Genomic DNA, 12,165 nt, shown 5'->3' with positions numbered 1-12,165 from the left:
GAAGGTGGATTAAAGGACCTCCTACAGTAGGATGTTGTTAAACTTGAGAGGTTGCAGTATAAGATGTTGCTGGGACTGGAAGGTTTGAGCTGTAGGGGGAGACTGAATAGACCTGGAATCCCTACAGTGTGGAAACAGGCCCTTTGGCCAACAAGTCCACACTGACTCTCAGCATCTCACCCAGACCCAGCCCCATTCCCCCACAATAACTCACCTAATCTATGCATCCCTGAACACTGGGCAATTTTAGCATAACCAATCCACCTAGCCTACACATCTTTTGGACAATGGGATGAAACTGGAGCACCAGGAGGCAACACCCATAGAGCAAGGAAAATGTGCAAACTCAACACACTTGCCCAAGAGTGGAATTGAACCTGGGCCCCTGATGCTATGAGGCTGCAGTGCTAACCACTGAGCCATTCCCAGCCCATTGGAGACTAAGGGGTGATATTAGCGGTTTATAAAATCATGAGGAGACTGGATAGTTGAATAGTCAGTCCTTCCCTCCTAACCACCTTTTCCTCCACCCAACCACCCTTTGGGTGGAGAGCCCAAAACTAGAGGAAAATAGGTTTAGGCTTAAGATGAGAAGGGAAAGATTTTACGGAAAAAGTAATTTTTCCAGAGGGTGGTACGTGTACGGAACAAGCTGCCAGACGAAATAGTGGTGGGTACACTTACCTATCCAGATGCTTTTTAAATGTTTTATACGAATAGAAAGGGGTTTAGAGGGATATGTTGACATATGGCACTAGGGCACTAGGTCAGAGAATCAGATGTCAGGTCTGCACAGATGGTTTGGACTGAAGGGCCTGTGTTCATTCTATATGACTTCATTAATGTATATATGACTTCATTAATGTAGCAACTATTGTCTGGACAACTAAAAATTTACATTTGTCAGGTTTTAAATTTTTTTTTTGTATACTATTCTTCCTTTTCCTGCGCCGCCGCCGCCGCGCGCGCCCCCCCCCCCCCCCAACTATTATTCAAACAATTTCAAGATGAGTGTTGTGTTTTTGTCAAAACCACATGGTCTCCTGTAGATAACAAAGTGTGGAGCTGGATGAACACAGCAGGCCCAGCAGCATCTCCTGTAGATTTGTCTTTTTAATAATTGCCTGTCTCTAGTCTCTATGTAGATTGTAGATGCATCCTTGCTAGCTGTAGCATGATAGTGCACCTTCATAATCAAGCTGTCTGCTCGAAGAACTAAGGCAATTATCAATTACTGTACTTTGAATATAGACCAGTGATGTACTGAGTTGAAAATAATTTTAAATAGCTTAACTTCTGCCTTGAATAAACTTGAGATTTTCCTCTGGTTGAAGTGACGACTTAAATCTGAACACTGTTTACACTTACTACTATTTCTTATGTGTTTTAAAGCCAATTCTCCTCTTATGCCGTCAATATTCTTGCAAAAAATACAGATCCAGGAAGTCTTGTTAAAGCTGTCTTTCACTAGGACCTTACAACTACATTCACCTCTATTTAAAATTTGCATGCATTTACAGTTTTCACATTCAAGCAGTTTGCAATATCGATGGGCTTGTATTAAATTTAAAGGGGAAGGATGTCACTTGCAAGTTTATAACTCCTAAACTCCAAGTTTTGTGGTTAATTGCTTTAATGCATTGTATTGTGAATTATTGATTAAAGGTCTGGTATTAATAACTTTTTCATTATTTCAAATCATTCTTTGTCTATTGTGGATATGACATGATAAGCGCACATTTGCGATATCTTTAAACTTTGATTCTGGTTATATTTGTAAGAGGATACAAGGATTGAACATGCACATGCCACAGTAATTTGAACATAACTAGAATTTTACTCTATCTGACTTGGAAATAGAAGAGTCAAAGTCAAAACTTGATAAATTTTATCATGTCTTACCAAATGGACAAACATTTCTGCTAACGTTAATTATCTCAACATCTATAACCTTGATCAGCTTTCAAATCCTGCATGTGGCTATGTCCTAAAGCAGCTAAGAACACTTTTTCCTCCTCCTACCCCCCCCCCCCCCCCCCCCCCCCAGATTGGTCTCGCAAAAAAGCATGCAAGTAACTCTGGAAATTTCAACAAACTCTTATATTTTTGTTTTGCACAGATAAATGCTGCAACTATCATTGCAAATGACAGACTAAATAAGTATCTTGGATTATGGTCTTTGCCAAAGTTGGAAGCATGATTCCCTGGTGCTATTTAATTTGTTCTTGTGTCTATGTTGTTTTTGCATCATTTATTATTTTACAATTCTTCTGCCAGTTGTATTGTCTGTTCACTCTATGCACTCAGGAAAGTGGGCATTATGGACACGGCTAGTGTAAATTCACCTCTAACTGAATGAATGACTTTATGCCATTTCAAGAGGGCCATTGAGTCAACCAGAGCTCTATGCGTCTGGAGTTGGTCAGATGAGGAAAGGACAGCAAATTTCCTTCCCTAAAGAAAACTGGTGAAATTGAATATTGTGACAGTTCAGTAGTTTCATGGTCATCATTGCTAATACTAATTTTTTTTGTATCAGTTTTTTCTTACTTGAATTTAAATTCTCCAACTGCTACCGGATTAAGTCCAGTAACAACAACTGCTTTGCTAGTAAACCCATGCCATTACTGCTGCAAGATTGTGGACTTTGAATGTTTACCTCGAATAGAGGACATTATGGAAAAGAACAGGAAAATGGAATTGATGTAGAAATTTAGCTGTAATCTTACTGAATGGTGCAGTGAGATTGAAGAACTATATGACCTACTCCTCCACATTCTGAAATGTGGTAGATACTGGCAACCAGCTACTGCTGTACAACAAAATAGTGCTTCGCTCAACACTTTTAACCAATGAGTGTTGGATCAAAAAGTAAGTAAATACACTAACAAAGCTAGTAATTGCTTGAGAAATTCAGCATATGTGATGAAAGAGTGAACGTTGAGTTTAATATGTCTTCTCAAATCAAGTTTTGAGTGATATATGAGGAACGGTTAGTAAGTTTGCAGATTACACCAAAATTGGTGGTGTAGTGAACAGTGGAGAAGGTTATCTCAGAGTACAAGACACCGAACAGATGCGCTGAGGAGTAGTAGAGGATTTTAATTTAGATAAACATGAGATATTGCAGTTTAGTAAGACAAAACAAGGCAGAACTTGTACACTTAATGGTAGGGACCTGGGAGTGTTGCCAAAGAAAGAGATGTAGGCGGAGGTTCATAATTCCTTAAAGGTGGAGTCACAGGTAGACAGGATTGTGAAGAAGGTGTTTGGTACACTTGCCTTTATTGGTCAGTGCATTGAGTATTGGAACAAAAACAGCATGTGTGAAGAAGAAATAAAATCAGAGTTAACGTTTCGGGTCCGGTGACCTGAGCAAGGGCCACTGTACTCGAAATATTAACTCTAATTTTCTCTTCACAGAAGCTTCCAGACCTGCTGAGCTTTTCCAGTAAGTTCTGCTTTTGTTCCTGATTTACAGCATCCACAGTTCTTTTGGTTTTCATTGTATCTTGGAGTTGGGGGAGAGCGGGTTCATGTTGCAGATGTACAGGACATTGATTAGGCCACTTTTGGAATATTGCATTCAGTTCTGGTCTTTTTCACATAGAGGGTAGTGTGTGTATGGAATGAGCTGCCAGAGGAAGTGTGGAGGCTGGCACAATAACAACGTATCAAAAGCATCAGGATGGGTACATGAGTAGGAAGGGTTTTAAAGGGATATGAGCCAAAAGCTGGCAAATGGGACTAGATTAATATATGATATCTGGTCTGCATAGGAGACTTGGAATGAAAGATCTGTTGCAATGCTATACAACTCTCTATAAGTCATATCAGACTTTAAAAAATTATTAATTCTGGTACTCTCTCCGTGGATGTTACCAGACCTCCTGAGTTTCTTCAGTGTTTTCTGTTTGTTCAGATTTCCAGCATTTGCAGTATTTTGCTCTTATGAGAATATGCACTATCTAATTGTGTCTATGGTAACAGATCTTGTACTGAGGATCTGGCAGATCTTGCGAATCAGTTAAAGTCACAAGTGTTTTGCTAAAGATCGAATTGTTGATAGATTACAGAAACTGTAGAGGTATAACTATTGCCTTCAGAATGAATCCAGATGTATTTCAAAAAAGATCTGAATTAAGTTAACTGACTTTTTTACTTAAGCTATTTGTGTATTTAAACATTGAGCTTGACTTTCATTGTGTCGACCCCAGTTACTGAAGTATATTTTCAGTAACATGTAGATACTTCCTTATATTTGCAGCTAATTCACTGCAAGTTTAAATGTTAACAAATTGGGTTCTCTTCCCAAACACATATGGGCTAATAATAAAAATTAATTTGAAACCTGGGACCAATGTAATAAATTGTTTAGGCACTGCAGATCATCTCTCTTGGCGTTGTCAGCTATGAAACAACTTTTGTATGGCTATCAATGTTTGTATGCTCAGTAGCCAGTTCCATTTTCTTAATTTGGGGAAAAATTTGGGTGTGTTTCAATTTACAAACTTAAAAAGCACCCCTGAACATTCAGGCGGCATTTCAATAGGATTTTGAAGCAGATCTGTAGCTTGGGTTGTGGGTGTCAAGGTTGGTTGGCTCGCCGAGCTGGTTTGTTGTTCCGTGCTTGGTAACATCCTCAGTGCAGCCTCTGAAGCGTCAGTGTGTTTTCCCGCCTGGTTTTTAAACTCTGGTGTCCGTTACAATGGATTGCCTCACTTCCGGGTTTCCTCCATAGTGGAATGTATATGGGGTCAAGTTCAATGTGTTTATTAATAGCCTGCTTTGTGGAGTGTATGTGCTTCCAGGAATTGTTGTGCTTGTCTCTGCCTGGCCTGTCCCAGGATCTTGGTGCTGTCCCAGTCAAAGTGGTGGTTCTCCTTGTCCATGTGCATTGAGATGAGTGAGTATTGGTTGTCTTTTTGTAGCCAGTTGGTGTTCATGTACTCTTGTTGTTAGTTTCCTTCCTGTTTGTCCGATGTAGTGTTTCTCACAGTCTCTGCAGGGGATCTTGTAGATGAACTTGGTCCTGTCCATGGCGGGAAGTGGGTCTTTAGTTCGAGTGAGCACTTGTCATAGGGTTGACATGGGCTTGTGTGCCACTCTGACGCCGAGCGGTCATGGAAGTCTTGTGGTGAGTTCTGATATAGGGTAATGTGATGAGTGTGTCGGGGCATGTAGAATCTTTCTGATGCTGATCCTGTAGGCATCTCCTGACCCAGTTCTTTCGATATCCATTATCCTTGAACACTTGGAAGAGGTATTCCTCCTCCTCTTGGCGCAGATCCGTGTTGCTGCAGTGTGTTATTGCCTGTTTAAATAGCATTTGCACGCTGCTTCGTTTGTGTGTGCTGGGATGGTTACTATTAAAGTTCAGTGGCTGACCTGTGTGTGTGGCTTTACGGTGCATCATCACTTGCAGTTCCCCATTTGTTTTGCACTCTACCATGACGTCCAGGAATGGGAGCTGTTTGTTCTCCTCCTCTCTGGTGAATTTTATTCCAGTGAGGGTGTTGTTTAACTTTCAACAGAATTCGTGTGAGAGAGCTCAGGGAACATAATCTTACTTTAACCACATTAATTGAAGACAGGAACAGAAGAATTTGTGTTCCTACAGGCTATACACATGATGTAATAATTGAGTTGTTGACTTATCATGGCAATCAGTTCCTGTCAATTAGCCCACAACACTCCTAGAACTGAACTGAGGAAAATTCCCTAGAGATTGCAAGTTCTAGGAACCTCCCAAGCTTGCTACACTTGGCATATGTCCCATCTCAAATTACTCCTGAACTGTAGTCTAAAATGTTACTTTCTAAAAGAAATTGACCTAATTTACAAATCTAATAGAGTCATTATTATATAACAGGTTGTATTTTCAGTTTTTCACTTTTCCCACAGAATATTTGAATCTAGAGTACGTCCACAACTTTCCAGAAGTCAATCAAAGATGTGCGTCATTATTTAGAAGTAAGTTGAAATTATTTGCTTTCAGTACTGCAGTAAACTTGACATTATAGAGTCATACAGACCCTTCAGTCCGACTAGTCCATGCTGAACGTGTTCCCAAACTAAACTAGTCCCTAGCACCTGTGTGGATAAGTTAGCAAACGTGAGTTGGAGAAGGAGAGACATTGACTTTGCTGGCTTCTAATAAAGATTATCAATCAGGCCAAAATGAAATAAATAATTTGTTTCTGGGCCGGCTTGCCAATGGCTTTCTAGATTTACAAGTCAGAATAGTTCATATAAAGAATATACATAATACTTATTGGCCTCATAATGATGAAAATACTTTCATGTAGACCTGTGGGAATGGAAAGCAAATGTATTTCCTTGGATATTATAAAAGCAATTTTGTAGTATATTTATGCCAGATCAAAGTCTTTATAGTTGAGCTTTATTCCTTGGTTTAATTTTTTTATGAACTTTCATTATCTCTGTGTGTGTGTGTGTGTGTGTGTGTGTGTGTGTGTGTGTGTGTGTGTGTATGGCATGGGAACTTCTTTGTAAATCTGAGTTAGCATTAAATCCTAAAACTATATGATATAGGAACAGAAATAGACTATTTAGCCCATAGAGTCTGTTCTGCCATTCAATGAGATCATGGCTATTTGATAATTACTAGCTCCACTTTACTGCCTGTCACTTTGGTAGCAAAAGCAGGAAGGCAGATTGTTATTTGAAAGACAATAGATTGGGAAAGGGGGAGGTGCAATGAGACATGGGTGTCACGGGGAGTATGCATTCAGGTGCAGCAGATAGTGGAGAAAGCATTTCCTACAATTGTATACGCCTTGATGTGACCACACCTGGAGTATTGTGTGCAGTTCTGATCCTATGCTGAGTTTAATGGTCAGCCATAATCGTATTGAAACGTGGAGCAAATCTTGAAGGGCAATCTTGAACAGCTTCCATGTTTGCCCCCATAACCCTGGATTCTTTCTCTGATTAAAATTCTGTCCCTCCCAATCTTGAATATAGTCAAAACCCATGTCTCAGCCCTCTGGGGTAAATAATTCCACAGCTTCACTACCTTCAGGAGTGGTTTCTCACCATCTGTCTTAAATGGGTGACCTCTTACTCTGAGGTTTTGCCTTCTTGTCCTAGACGGTCTCATTAGGGGAAAGTAACTTTCCTTATCTCCCCTGTCAAGCAACCGCACCCCACCACCACAAGAATCTTGTTTGTTTTAATCAGTTCACCTCTCTTTTTCTAAACTCCAAATGAGTACAAGTCTAACCTACTCGGCCTCTCCTGATAAGGTGGTCCTTCCATACCCTGGATCAATTTAGTGAACCTTGTTTGGAAAGCCTTCAATGCCAATGTAGATTTCCTTGGCTAAGGTCGAAAGATATGGGGAGAAAGTCTAAACAGGGTACTGAATCAGCCATGATCATGCTGAACAACGGAGCAGGCTCAAGGCATGAATACCTTTTCCGTTTTTCAAAGTTTCCATATTAAAGTGATCGAAATTGTTCAAAGTATTTTAGTGTACTCTGGCCTATATTTTTAGGAAGACCTCCATGTCTTTATAACCATTTCCTTTTAAATAAAGACCAACAGTCCATTTGTGCTGAACGAAAGCAGAAGTTGCTGGAAGCGCTCAGCAGGTTTGGCTTTTCCAGCAACTTCTGTTTTTGTTCCTGTTTAACTGCATCTGCAGTTCTTTCGGTTTTTATTCAGTTTGTTTGTGTTCCCTATTACCTGCTGCACTTAGATGCTACCTTTCCATGGCTCACGCTTGAGGACCTTGAAATACCTCCTGTGCTACAGCTTTCTGCAGACATTTCCTATTTAAATAATATTCAGCTCTTTTATTTTCATTGTTAAAATGCGTATCCATATTTACGTTCTATCAGCTATGTTTTTGGCCACTCTCTCAAACTGTCTACATCCCTCTGTAGGTCTTTTGACGTTCTCACTATTTGCCTTCCCACTCGTTTTCTTTCATCTGCAAACTTAGTGCGTTCTGTTCTAACATCAAAGTCACTAATGTATATTGAAAGTAACTGTGACAACAGCACTGTAATGCTCCAGTAATTATGGGTTGCCATCCTGAAAATGCCCCTTTACCTCAACTTTGTATTCGATTATTTAGTTGGTTCCCTATCCATGCGAATGGGTCCCCCCCAACCTCCTAGCAACCACAATGGGCTCTATCTTAAGTAGGTTATATGCAGTACTTTATTGAATGCCTTTTGGAAATCCACATATATGACATCTAGTGGTTTTCCCTTTATTGCCATTAACCAAATGCTTTTGCTTTGCTAAATTCAAAAATTTAAAATAAAATTCAATAACTTTAATACAATCTTCTCAGATTTTAGTTCTGTTGTTTGAATGTTTACATTGATGAATCTATATATGTTCAGTTTTTCAATGAATCCTAATATTATTAATGTTATTAATGTTGCAGTTATGGAGTTTAGTGTCTAAGCAGGCCAGTCCATTTTCTTTTCAAACTTTGGTTTGCGTGGTCTCCTCAAATTGCACCAAATATAAAGACAGAGTTTTATGCATTTCTACCCTTGTTTGAAAAAACAGTGGAGATTGACTGTTCAGAGGCAAGTGAGAGATTAAGGGAAGTAATCTAGATCTCACTATTACAGTTTAACATAAATAATATAAGATGGCATAAAAAGAAGTGATATGGCCCGTTCTATCTGTACTGGCCACATAGGTTTCAAAAATGAGAAAGATAAGCTCTACAGTAGCAAAAAAAGTTATATATAAATTAAAGCAGACGTTGCTGGAAAAGCTCAGTAGATCTGGCAACATGTGTGAAGAAAAAATCAGTTCTGAGGAAGGGCTACCAAACTCAAAATGTTAACTCTGGCTTTTTTTCTTCGCAGATGCTGCCAGAACTGAGCTTTTCCAGCAACTTCTGTTTTTATTCCTGATTTACAGCATCCATATTTGTTTCAGATTTTATCTATAAATTAATATTATTCTTGTATTTTACAGATGACATCCCAAATTGATTTTGAAACTAAATCTCTAATGTTACGTCAACTGGGAATATTCTAGTTTTAACACATTTCGGAAATTTACAACACTTGTGTGAATTTATAAAATAATCCTTTATACATAGATTTCAATAATCACAACTGAACTGAAGATATGATTATGCAAGATGGAGACCTATGGTGTCATGAGGATTTGGAAGAATTACAATATATCTACCTCTTAGAGGTTTGCAGGTCAAACCTTCTGACCCTCACTGTTTAATTTAGTGTATTTGTATGCGCACTATGCACTTTGAATCATTCTAGATCTGGCGGTGGTGCGTTGAGAAATTTAAATATTGAGGATCACAGGTTTAGGTGCAAATGGAAAATCGTCACTTTGTTGAAAATATTAGCATCACTGAAAGGTTGTGTCTGCATTCTGCTCCCAATGAAATAAGTCGTCGATTTATTAAAGGATTTGCAATAGCCAGAGTTAAATTAACAGGCATTTAAAATTAGCAGTGCCTCCTAGGATCCATGAAAGCCTGTACTGAAACCAAGGTGAGAAGAGAACAGTATTTCATGTGGCTCATTCAAAGTAAGCTATGAACAGCAGTAAACATTGAGCCTTTGATACTGCATTCTTACCTCCCAGTGGGAAAGGATTTCTTCAGAAGACTCATGGGAAGAGGTTATTTGGCGCAATTTGGATACACTAAGTTCAGGATAGATGCCGCTATAACCAGTTTGGATTAGACATCTGATGAAGAGCAAGATCACCATCAACCAAAGCAACAATAGTCTTTATGTGATCAGAGTAGAAGCAGCATTGAGACGCTAACAATGTAATCAGGTGTTCACGTGAAGGCTTATCTTTCTTACCTTAAGTTCTGCTGCAGATGGCATATTTTGTGGAAGAAGACATCTGCAGCCTTGGAGAAGGAGACCTATTAGCAATACATTACCAGTAGTTGTTAAATTGACCACTGTCCTTAACTTGTTTGCTTTGAAGATGCAACTGGAGATATCTGCAGGATGTCCGATGTTGACTGCACTTCAGTGCATAAAGCAAACTGTTAATGGATGGATTGCTAGACAGGGAATAATGTCAACTTTGCCTGTGAAAGCAGCTGGCATGAGCAGACACTCCGGTTCATGGCTTTGTCTGCTTCTAACAGGTGCAGAGCATCATTGACAATTGTGCACCATTCCAGATGAAGTAGGAGTATCAGTGAAACATGAGGGGATTCATTCTATTAATATTCAACTGGTATTCAAATGTTTTATTTTGTATGTGCACCAAATTCCCAGGAAGCTGCCAATCTGCTTTCATCCTTTTTATTTTTTCATGGGATGAGTGTGTTGCTGACTGGACTGGCATTTATTACCATTGCTGCTTGGTCTTAAAAAGGTGGTGGTGATCAGCTGCTCTGAACTGCTCAGTTCTTGGAGTGGAGGGATACCGACTGTGCTATTAGGAAGGAGGTCCCAGGTTTTTTACCCAGCAGCAGGGAAAGAAAAATAACACAGTCCTACGTCAGGAGAGTGTATGGAGCTGAACATGCCAGTTGTGGTGTTGCTATTCATCTGCCCTTGTCCTTCCAGGTGGTAGAGACTGCAGGTTTGGAAAGAATTGTTGAAGGAGCTTTTATGAGCTATTGCAGTGCCTCTTGATGATGTACATTGGTGATGAAGCGCATGGATAAAACCATGACACATAAGAGCAGAATTAGGCCATTCAGCCCATCGCGTTTTCTCAACCATTCGATCATGGCTGACATGTTTCTCAACCAAAGTTCTGTCCAACTCCAACATGACTACCCTCCTCTCATCTATGCTATGATTGATAAAGGTAAGTCCTGTATGTCATTGTAACTATCTTATTAACCTGTGTTGCCATCTCCAGGAATCTGTGGACAAGCTTACCAATATCATTCTGAGCTTCCTACTCATTTCTTACCCTCATTACTGAGGAAGAGCCTTTCTCTCTTGTGTGTTATTTTTCTTCTCACTGCATCCACAGTATATCCAGCAATTCTTCAAGATGTTGAGACACAGTTCCTGACTGAGTTCATATGAAAATGCTGCTCTTCCAAATTCCACCTTTTGAATTGACCCTTGAAATATTCCATTGTGTCTCTCAGCTCTGCACCAGACCCAAAAGTAAAGATATAATTTGATTTCAGCATTAAAATGCGACAGACAGATTCATGGAAAGATATTTTAGACCTCCCACCTAATATTGGACCACCACGCCATTCTGAAACCAACTCTGAGTTAACAGGTCTCTCATGTCATATTTTAGGTCAAACAACATTTAATGAGCTTAATATTTTGTTTTATCATGAAAAAATTGATTTTGTGTGAAAGGTTTTGTGCTCAAATTCAATTTTTATTTTGCATAGTTTAGTTTGGTGATCTATGCACTTTTGTACTGATTGTTTTTAATTATATCTTTTGTACCCAGTTTTGCAAGCAATCAAGTGTGAAAATTGAGAGTTTCAGTTTTTTAAGATATTGATCAGTGCTGTAAAGTACATTTATCATTCTGTATTTATCTTTGCTAATTAAAATTATTTTATAATGATCATGACTAGTTTGGATCACTTCAAATTTCGCACATGGATAAAGGTTTGTCATGAAGTTGTGCTTCGATATGTGTCATTAAACGAAATATCTTGGGGGTCAATGTTATTCAAACAAGACGTGAAGACAGTGAAATCAATTAAATTTCTCGTTGCAGCCAGTGAATGAAAACTCAGCATTTTCGTGATATGTTCTTGTGATCTGCAAAAGACCGACAGTTGATCCCATATTTCAAGTGGATCAATAGAGCTGATGGTCCCCATTTGATGCAATTCAAATTCAATTCTGACAATACATCTTCAGAAGTAGTGTCATAAGTTAATAGAAATGATTTGATTATACTAAGCAAAGGTTCCTACCACGCTGACGTATCATTGCCTCCAGTTTCAGTCGCACAGTGAAAACCATTTAAACAGATTAGTAATGGAGCTTAAACACTTATTACATCTTTTTATGAATTCACTTATATAGGTGAAATATTGGAATGCTGTCTCCAATACTTGGCAAGACCAAATGGAATAGCAGATGGAGTTTAATTTTGACGAATGTGAGTTAATTGTGTTTGGGAAGACAAACCAGGCCAGGACTTGCACAGTCAATGGTAGGGCCCTGGTGAGTGCTGTTA

At 39.1% G+C, this 12,165-nt stretch overlaps 1 long non-coding RNA gene across 1 annotated transcript; it reads left to right on the top strand.

Moving 5' to 3' along the window:
- Window positions 1-2,022: 2,022 nt before the first annotated feature.
- LOC125455929 (uncharacterized) lies at window positions 2,023-11,542 on the top strand. The gene is made up of 2 exons (XR_007248350.2): window positions 2,023-5,973; window positions 8,971-11,542. It is a non-coding gene; the product is annotated as an uncharacterized LOC125455929 (long non-coding RNA).
- The last annotated feature ends 623 nt before the right edge of the window (window positions 11,543-12,165 follow it).

This window comes from Stegostoma tigrinum, chromosome 10 (genome assembly GCF_030684315.1).
Source record: "Stegostoma tigrinum isolate sSteTig4 chromosome 10, sSteTig4.hap1, whole genome shotgun sequence".
Classification (NCBI taxonomy): domain Eukaryota; kingdom Metazoa; phylum Chordata; class Chondrichthyes; order Orectolobiformes; family Stegostomatidae; genus Stegostoma; species Stegostoma tigrinum.
This window is presented reverse-complemented; position numbering and strand designations above follow the sequence as displayed.